Raw genomic sequence first — 10,471 nt, 5'->3', positions numbered from 1 at the left:
CCAGACTCTTGTCCTTTCATTTAGTACTCTTACCTTAGTTCTGCCTCATTGTTTATCCTGCCAAACTTTCTTTCTCGCTACTCAAACAGCCTGTATTACAACTTCAGGTAGTTATACCCTCCCCTCTACTTATTTCCTTACCAGTTTCAATGAAGATGTGTATCTACTTATGCTAAGAGAGAATGTCTTATTATGCCAAATGAATTGATTCGTTTCTCACATGACAACAAACCTTCCTTCTGCAAGAACTAGTACCACTGCAAGATCAACCTGTAATAAAGATTATCAGTTAGACCTACTTCCAGCTCCTTTATTTGGCAGTGTGGTGCAAAGTGACACACAAATAAATGAAACTGAATTCCACTCACACTGACTGAGCATGTTATTATCATGGCTGAATAGTTCCCACATGTCTCTACTCACTCAAATCACTGTACAGAGTATGGGTTATCTTACCAAATTTTTGGATAAGACAAAAGAGACTCAGGGAGATGAAATGATTTGTCCCCAATCATTCAATTAGCAAGTGCTAGGATCACTATTCACACCCTTGACTCCAAAACCCAACTCTCTCCTGTGGACTGTATCACCTCTCAAAGGAGAAAAGCGTAAGAATATTTATGAACTGGCTGCCTGGGCCCGTATAGAGGTTGGTTTTTTCAAAATCAGAAAACAGCTTTCCAGAATGCTAGTGATGAAACAGTCCTCCTCTGGAGTGGCTCACTGTCAGTCTAGTAGGATGTTCTGCCCATCTTGCAAAGACCTGAAAAGGAGGGTAAAAGCTATTGCTTGCAAAATCATCTCAAGTAGAATCAGCCTGCTAGTTATTAAGGATCTGGAAGCTATTTCCCAGTTTTTAAGTAGCCAGGATTTGCTTCTAACACAGTCAGAGTCAGCATTACATCCACTGCTCATAAATGACTTATTTAGAAAGACTCAAGACATGTTGTGACTTGGCTGTCTTCTATTCTTTGGAGATAAGGCAAAATTTCCTAGTAACAAAACATGAAAACAAATATATTACAATTATTTAACATATGTTACAAGTAAATAATTGGAGAACACACATTTTTCTTCTTTTTCCCTGTCTTTTATTATTTCCTTTGATCTAATGCATTCTTCCTGCTGCCAAACACACGTCCTTCGGTGGTGGAGATGTTGGGAGGATCAGATCCTGCACGGTCCTCTGCTATTGCTGTGCAGCTGTCATGGTAAGTGGACGAGATTACACTGATGCACTGCCCATGGACAACAGAAGTTCTTCCATGCTCAAATGATTGATCTGGTTCAAGAAATTCTAGTTTGTTCCTTGCCAGAGCACAAACATTAAAGTGCCTTTTCTAGATTGGCACAAAACATAGTTTGCTTCCCCAAAGGTCAGGATTCTGCCACGTTCTGGGACCGGCTGCTCACGGAAAGCAGAGCAGCATGGTGGATACAAGCGCGCACTGTAGAACTTGTCAGTTGAGGATAAATCCTGCCTCCATCACTAACCAATTGCATTACCTTAAAGTTACTTTATTTCTCTGCCTCAGTGCACTCTTCTCAGAAAGAGAGGAATGATGGGATGTACTTCTTATGGTGTTTGAGGGGATTGGTGGAATTAATAATGTAAATCTCTGAAAGCAGAATCTAACAGATGTAAGCATAGTATGTGCTTGCTGTTACGATGCTGCTGATGATTCTGATGATGATGATGGTGGTGATGGTGATGATGATGATGGTGGTGATGATGAAGATGATGATGGTGGTGATGATGAAGATGATGGTTATGACAGTGGTAGTGATGATGAATATGATGATGATGATGAGGCTGGTTATGATGATGGTTATGGTGATGATGATGATGTGGATTATGATGATGATAGTGATGGTGGTGATAATCAAATTCTGTAGAAAACCCTTAGCAAACAGAAAAATTTGAGATGTGTTAATCATAGTTCTAGCAGAGGTAACACATGAAGCAATTAAGATGATTATAAAGCTACTTTTATTTATTATCTGTTAATTTTTGTAAATAGACTTTGTGTGTTCAAAGAATTAGGACAGACCTAGAAAGAGATATAAAATACGCCCTTATATTTTGGAATCAAAATGTTTTATAAATTAAAATTATTTTTGCTTGATTGGGTAAAAATTACCCACTATGATTCATGTGTGCAAAGATACAAACTTTCTAGTTTTTTTTTTTAAATAATCAGAATCAATTTTTCCATGAGTCTCATCTTATATATACACACACACATGCAAGGAAATTTTGCTTTTTGTCTTGTTTTAAAGTCACTTCCAGGTTACCTCAGTCCCTTTAGGGGTAAGCACTCACTCCTTTAGAGGTGTTCCCTTCATTTTTTTTTTTTTTTTGGCATAAATGTTTTAGTTTAGAACACTTAGATTTACAGAAAAGCTGCAGAGGTATTACAGTGTGTTCCAACACGGCCAACATCCATTCTCCCTTGTTACTAACATTAGTAGCGTCACTGATCACTACTGATCAGTAACATCAGTAACATTAGCATGATACATTTGTTACAATCAATGAACCAATATCAATACCTTATTACAGGACACCACATTACATGTGGTGGTCACATCTCCTTACCCTCCTCTTGGATGTGACACTTTCTCAAACTTTCTTTGTGCTTGATGACCTTGACAGTTTTAGGAATTCTAGTCAGGTCTTTTGCAGAATGTCCCTCAATTGGGATTTGTCTGATGTTTTTCTTATATTAGAACTGGGATGGTGGGTTTGTCGGAGGAAGGCACTGAGATAAAGAGTCATTTCCATCACATCATGTCAAGGGCACATTCTATGAACATAACCTATCCCCGTTGATGTTGACCTTGATAATCTGACTGATGGAGTGTTTGTGAGGTTTCTCCACTGTAAAGTCACTCTTTGACCCTTCTCCATACTGTGGTCTTTGGAAGGAAGACACCAAGTGCAGCCCACACTTGAGAAGTGGGAAGTTATACTCTAATACCTTAAAGTCAGTATCTACATGCATTATCTGGAATTCTGCTAGGTGAAAGATTTGTGAATTTCCCCCTTTCGTTTAATTTTCTCAATTATTATTTATACCAGTATATAGTTATGGGTATTTATTATACATATTTTGAGTTATAATCCAATACTACTTTACTTTATTGGATACATTTTTTTTCAGTTTTGGCCACTGGAAGCTCTTTTAGTTGGTTCCATTGTAATTGTTGTTTGTTTGTTTGTTTTCAAGTTCTTCCTTAATTTCTGGCACTACAAGACACCCCGGGCTAATCTGGTTTCCTTCTCCAGCTCTAGAATCAGCCATTTTCCCAAGGATCCCAGGTTCCATTTATTGGACAATACTATTAGAAATCAAGATCTGGAAGCTACACATACTGGTTGCCATTGAGAATGTCACTGCTTCTACGCACAGACACAGCAAGAATACATGTGTGTGTGTTTACCAACGTGTATATCTATACAAATCTATAAATGCTGCTATATGTAGCTGTTTCTTTTTTAATATAAGCATGAATTCATACAGCTGTCCTGAACTCTAATCCATTTCTGCATGGATAATTGATCTTCCTCTTCTTGTTTATCTGTAACCTCTCATTCCAAAAGTAATAAACTTGACTCCCACTATCCACCATCCATTTAGTAATTTTTCAATTCCAGTGTGCACATATAGCTGTATCACAATTTTTATCCTGTAACCCCATGGGAAATAACTTTACCAAAAATATAGGAATTATGCACAATTTCTTTTTACCTTTAGTTTTTCATATTCCAGTGGTTTCCAAAGTAACATAGCTTAGTATCTCCTCCCAAAGAAAACCTTTCTGTGATGTTGTTTCATATATTTGTAATAGTTAGACTGTTCTGTTGCATTCTGCATTCCATCTTGAGATCGCCTAAACTCCTAAATGATTTTTTTAGAAGTTTGTATACATTAAGGCTCACTTCTTGTGCTTTAAAGTTCTATGGGTTTTGACAACAGCATAGTGTCATGTATCCACACGTATAGCCTCCTACAAAATAGTTTCACAGCCTGAAAAATTCTCTCTGCTTCACCTATTCAATTCTTATCCCCTCCTTCTGTGTCCCTGGCAACCACTGATTTTTTATTGTCTCTATAATTTTGCTTTTTCCACAAAGTCATCTAAATGGAATCATACATTATATTGCATTTGAAGAACAGCTTCTTTAACCTAGCAATATGGATTTATGATTCGCTCATGTCCTTAATTTCTTTTTATTGCTGTGTATTATTCCATTATATGGATGTACCAGGGTTTGTTAATCCATTAACTTATTTGAAGATATCTTGGTTGCTCCTATTTTGGGTGATTATGAATAAAGTTCCTACGAACATTTATAGGCAGGTTTTGCATGGACATACATTTTCAAATCTGTTGAGTAAACACGTAGGAGCACAATTGCTAATTCGTATGGTGCTTTTATGTTTGTCTTTCTAAGAAATTGTTGTACTATCTTCCAATGTGCCTGTGCTGTTTTGCATTCCCACCAGCAATGAATAAGAGTTCATATTCTGCGTGCTTACCAGGAATAGGTTATTTCCAGTTGTTTGGATGTAAGCCTTTCGAATAGGTATTGTGCTATCTCATTGCTGTTTTAATTTGCAATTCCCAAACAACAAATGATGTTGCACATCCTTTCATTTCTTTGTTTGCCATCTACATGTCTGTTTTGGAGAGGCGTCTGTTCAGTTCTTTTGCCTATTTGTTAATTGGGTTATGTTCTTATTGTTGAATTTTAACTGCTTTTTTCTATATTTTGGAAGCATGTATTTTATCAGATATGTGTTTTGCAAATACCTTCTCCCATTCTGTGGCTTGTCTTTTCATTCTTTTAATAGTGTCCTTTGCAGAGCAGATGCTTTTAATTTTAATTAAGTCCAACTTATCAATTTTGTTTCTTTATGTATCATACTTTTGGTATGGTATCTAAAAGTAACAGCTTTTCTCTTATTTATCCTTCTACAAATTTTATAGTTTTGAATTATACATTTAGGTCTATGATCCATTGTGAGTTAATATTTGGTAAAGGAATAAGACATGTATTTGGATTCATTTTTTTAAATACAGATGTCAAAATGTTCCAGCACTGTTTGTTAAAAACAACTCCTCTGTCTCCGTTCCATTGTCTTTGCTTCTTTGTAAGGAATCAATTAATCATATGTATATGAGTCTACTTCCCAGCTTTCTGTTCATTTCCCTCGGTCTGCATGTATATTCCTTTCTCAATACCACACTGTCGTGTGGTCACTTCATGGTAGGATTCGTTATTCTCTTCCAGTATTGTGTTGGAAACTCTAGTTCTTTTGCCTTTCCATATAAATGTTAGAATCAATCTGTTGATATCCATAAAAAAAAAAAAAAAACTTGCTGGGATGTTGAATCTATGGATCAAGTTGGAAAATATTGCTATCTTAACAATACTGAGCCTTTTGATGCCTTCACTGGATTAATTTTTGCTATGATTCCATTTTGACAATAAATGGTATAAATTATTTTGGCTGTGAGGAATATATAAGCACTCAATTTTTTTGTACCATTTTAATGTTGTCCATAGACACTGTTTCCAGTCATTTCTGGAAATCTCTGTGTGAGTATTACACAGACACTGCAAACCCATCATGTGAAAAAAACAAATATGTTACGATTTTCCTTAAGCCGACTCCTACTCATCCACTGCCAATCGTGGAACCGTCATCAAGCCAGACACGGCCTGATAAACCAGAACAAATATGACCTTTAGAAACAGAGAAGTCAACGTTTCCATCCCATGTCAAAATTTACTAGATGTGGGACCTCCAGAAATTTTATTTGCTTCTCTAAGCCACAGTTTTCTCACCTACGACAAAGGTATTCATATACATTCATTTAAAAATCTTGAGTCGAGTCTTAACCTACATGAAGTGGATAGAGGATGGGTTCTGGAGCCAGACTGCCTCATTCTGTACTCCACTTCTGACATTTGCTTTCTGAGTAACTTTGAGAAGGTCGCTTAACCGTGATGAGCCTCAGTGTCTTCTTTGGTAAAATGAAGTTAACTGTCATATCTTAGAGGACGTTGTGGAGGGTAAGTGGACTGATGGATACAAAGTGCACTGCTGTCATGTGAGAGTCAACAAGTCACAGGGTGTCTGTTTCTATGATGTGTTTTTTCTATTTTTTGTTATATAAATTGTGGGTTTACTGAACAATCATAAATAAAATACAGGATTCCCATATACTACCCCACCACCGACACTTTGCATTGGTGTGGAACATTTGTTACAATTTATTATAGCACATTTTTATAATTGTACTATTAATTAAAGGCCACAGTTTAGCTTAGAGTTCACTATGTAGTGTAGATCATAGATTTTTCTAAGATTTTTATTCTATTACTATATCTAAAGTCTAATATTTCCCCTTCAAATCATATTCAAATATATATTTCAGTGCTATTAATTGCATTCACAGTCTTGTGCTACCATTACCACCATCCATTACCAAAACATTTCTATTATTCTAAATAGGAACCCTGTACATTTTAAGCCTTAACTTCCCCTTCCCTATTCCTACCCCATCTCCTGGTAACCTATATTCTAGATTCTTACTCTATAAGTTTGTTTATTCAAATTGATTCAAATCGGTGAGATCATACAATATTTGTCCTTTAGTGACTGACATTTTTCACATAATATGATGTCTTCAAGGTTCATCCATGTTGTCACATGTATCAGGACTTTATTCCTTTTCAAGTCTAAAAAATATTCCACATGTTGCTTAGCCACTCATCAGTTGATGGGTGCCTGTGTTGCTTACATCTTTTGGCAATTGTTTGAGAAAATCTCTGTCATTATTTCTTTGACTATTTCTTCTGTCCCTTTCTCTCTTTCTTCTCCTTCTGGGGCTCCCCTAACATATATATTGGTGCACTTGATGGTGTCCTGTGGCTGTCATAGGCTAGTTTTGCTTTTGATACTTTCTTTTCCTTTCTGCTCCTCAGCCTGACTCATTTCAATTGTCTTGTCTTCAAGTTCACTGATTCTTTCTTCCGCCAGCTCCAATCTGCTCATGAAACCCTCCTGGGCATTTTTCACTTCAGTTATTGTGGTCTTCAACTTCAGTAGTTCTGTTTGATTCCTTTTTAATATTTCTGTCTGTTTACTTCGCTTCTCATGTTGTTCATTCATTGTTTTCCTAATAGCCTATAGGTCTTTCTCTTGTACTTTCCTTCATCTCCTGGAGCATTTTTAAGATTATTTTTTAAAAGTCTTTACTTGGTATGCGCACATTCTCTTCTTCTTCATTGGTGTTTTCTGTATTTTTATCCCCTTCATTCAGAGGGGCATCATTTTCTGTTCCTTTGTTTGTCTTGTACTCTGTTGTGTGCTGTACATTTTAATATTTTAAAATTTTAACTCTGGGATTTACACTCTGGGATGTCTGTTTCTTGGTTTTGTACCCAGCTGGTGATAAAACAGAGATTTTCTTGAGCTTCAGCCTTCCCATCAGGCAGGTCTGCCAAAGGTGAATGCAGCGTGTGTGGTTTTCCCTGTCTTTCTGGACCTCTGCCTTGTCCTGGGATTTGCTTTTAGTTGTTTTGGAGTTCCCCTGTTTCCTGGAGTTTGGTTGTCCCCTGTTTTCAAGGAGACAGGCCCCCCTCTCCTGGCTGTTTGAAGCTGGCAGGCCTTTGTCCTAGACTGTCTGCCTCCACACTCCTCTCCTTGTCTCATGCTGCGTTTGCCTGGAGGGAAAATTCTTGGAGGAGGGTCACCACTGAGTGAACTTTCCCAAGTCAGTCTTTCCCAGTCTATACAGGGCCGGGGACCCATGAAGAGGGCACAGGCCCACCACAGCTTTCCCTGGGGAGGGGATCAGGCAGGGCTCCGAATCTTCTCTGATGGCTCCCCACAGCTGAGCTCTCCTGGCCAGCCGGGATATATAGCTTTTCAGCTCCCTGTCCCCTGCAGCCCTGAGGAAGAGCAGCGTCTATAAATCTCCACCGCCTCTGTCCCTGTCTGGGGAAGGTTGAAACAATGGTTGCTGCTGTTTTTGCACAGAGCTGTTTGAAACAGTAGCTTCCCTGAGAGCCTGGAACCAGCTATCTGAATTCAGTAATCAAAAGCCTTCATCAGTGACCAACTGTGCCCACCCCTATTCTTGAGGAAGAGGACTTTTTGTCCCTTTCTGTCACCAGCAGCTATCCAGGGACTGGACCTCTTGGCAGCCTGCCATGAGAGTGGGGAGTGGGTGCTGGTAGCCACCACACAGAGAGAGCAATTTGCAGTTCTTTATCATAATTTATCTGCCTCTTTCTCCTGCCTTTCCCTGGATGCTGTACAGTGTTCTTATGGTCTCTGGAAGTTACAAATAGTTGTTTCAGACAGCTCCTGCCTGTTTAATAGTTGTTTTGATGGAAGCATTGAGTCCTGGATCTCCTTACTCTGTCATCTTCCCTGTAAGTCTCTCCTCTCCCTTTCTACCCTACTCAGCTAGATCAGCAATAAAGGGAACTAACACAAATCATCAGTGGCTCAGTTTAATTAGCCTTAAGCTGGATGAGCACAGCTCAAAGCCTGGGGACTCCACTTGGCCTTCAAGTCTAGAGATGGACTCTTGGGGATTCAGCATTTTGGTGGAGGTCTGGCTAAAGATTGGGAGGAACCCAGTGGGCAAAGGTGACCCATGTGAGGAAAGGACTGGGTAGGCAGATGAGTGGAGAGAGGTGTGGTCAGCAGAATTTCGAAGACTTCCTGTGATGGTTAGGTTCATGTGTCAACTTGGCCGGGTGATGGTACCCAGCTGTCTGGTCAAGCATGCACTGGCCTAACTGCTACCGCAAGGACATTTGTGCCTGGTTAAGAAACAAGAAGGCGGCCCGGCCGGGGAAACCGAGGGGAGGCGGGCCGGAGCCCGGCGGCGCGGCGGCGGCGGCGCTCGCCGAAACTGAAGGTGGTTCCGAGGCGGCGGTGCTCCGGGTCCGAGGGGCTCCAGCGAAACGGCGGCGGTGGCCCCCGAGGCCCCTGAGGGAACTGAGGACGAAGCCGCGAGGCGACACCGCGGCGCAGCCCCCCCCAGCGGCCGTGCCCGGAGTAAAGCAAAAGAGAATGAAAGAAGTAGACAATCTTGAAAGTATAAATGAAGAATGGGTTTGTGAAACAGGTTCTGACAACCAACCTCTTAGTGACAACCAGCAAACAGATTGTGAATATTTTGTTGACAGCCTTTTTGAGGAAGCACAGAAGACTGCTGCCAAATGCTTGTCACCCACTGAAGAAAAGAAACAGGGAATTACCTTTAGAATTACAGGGAATTTTTGATAAGGAAGAGTTGGATGTTAAAGTTGAAGATAAAAAAAAATGAAGTATGTGTGTCAACGAAGCCTGTATTCCAGCCATTCTCAGGCCAGGGTCACAGACTAGGAAGATTCCAGCAAACAGATTTATGATTTACAAAAATCTTCCTAAAAGTGCCACACCAAAAATTATTTCTAAAGCAAAGAGTATTGAAGTAAAGAATAAAAATAATATGTCTGCTGTCCCACTAAACAACTTGGAACCTATCACTAATATACAGATCTGGTTAGCCAATGGGAAAAGAGTCATCCAGAAATTTAACATTTCTCATAGGGTAAGCCACATCAAAGACTTCATCGAAAAATACCAAGGATCTCAGAGAAGTCCTCCCTTTTCTCTGGCCACAGCTCTCCCTTTCCTCAAATTGCTAGATGAAACGCTCACACTGGAAGAAGCAGATTTACAGAACGCTGTCATCATTCAGAGACTCCAAAAAGCTGCTGACCCTTGTAGAGGACTTTCATAGCATTGATTTTTGATAGACTAAGTGGAAAACTTGCAGAGAAATGATGTTTATAAATGGTCATGCAAACGGAGATGGGGGAAAGGAAAAGTCAGTTTCACTGGACTTTGATTCAAGTACTATTTAACTCTCTTCTGATGAGAATTCTTAAATAAGTACAAGTTAGCACAGTAAAATATGACTGGAAACCATATCCAATGTACTTTTTCCAAAAGGCTGCTCAGAGAGAAAAATATACTTATTTTCAAAACCAATTAAATCAATATAAGGTATATTAACTATATCATTTAGAGTCTTAATACGGTGTACATAGCCAAATACATTCACACTGTCATTCTCAAAGCAATATTTATTAGCTTCCCAAACAGCAGTGATTTATTAAAATGTTAGCTGTTTCAGATTTTAAATATGGCAGTAAATTTAAAAATTACACATTGCAAATTAAAAGTATCAATATAATTCTTTACAACAGAGATGGGATGGGATGATACTGTTTTCACCTCAGCTATGTCTAAACTTCATAGTGTTCTAATCTTTATTCTCTCATGGCAGGATATTCTCAAATATTAATTTGGCAACAGTATGTAAGATGTATTTTCATTTAAGAATAAAATTTTCTAGCTTAGTGTAATTCAGTATTATTCTGCCTACTCAC

General features: G+C 38.9%; 1 pseudogene; it reads left to right on the top strand.

Annotated features, from left to right (window-relative positions):
- Positions 1-9,104: 9,104 nt before the first annotated feature.
- Positions 9,105-9,859, top strand: LOC119506425 (annotated as a pseudogene).
- The last annotated feature ends 612 nt before the right edge of the window (positions 9,860-10,471 follow it).

Source organism: Choloepus didactylus, chromosome 11, assembly GCF_015220235.1.
Source record: "Choloepus didactylus isolate mChoDid1 chromosome 11, mChoDid1.pri, whole genome shotgun sequence".
Taxonomy (NCBI): Eukaryota; Metazoa; Chordata; class Mammalia; order Pilosa; family Megalonychidae; genus Choloepus; species Choloepus didactylus.
Note: the sequence above shows the minus strand (reverse complement) of the source record. Positions and strands in the feature narration are given on the sequence as shown.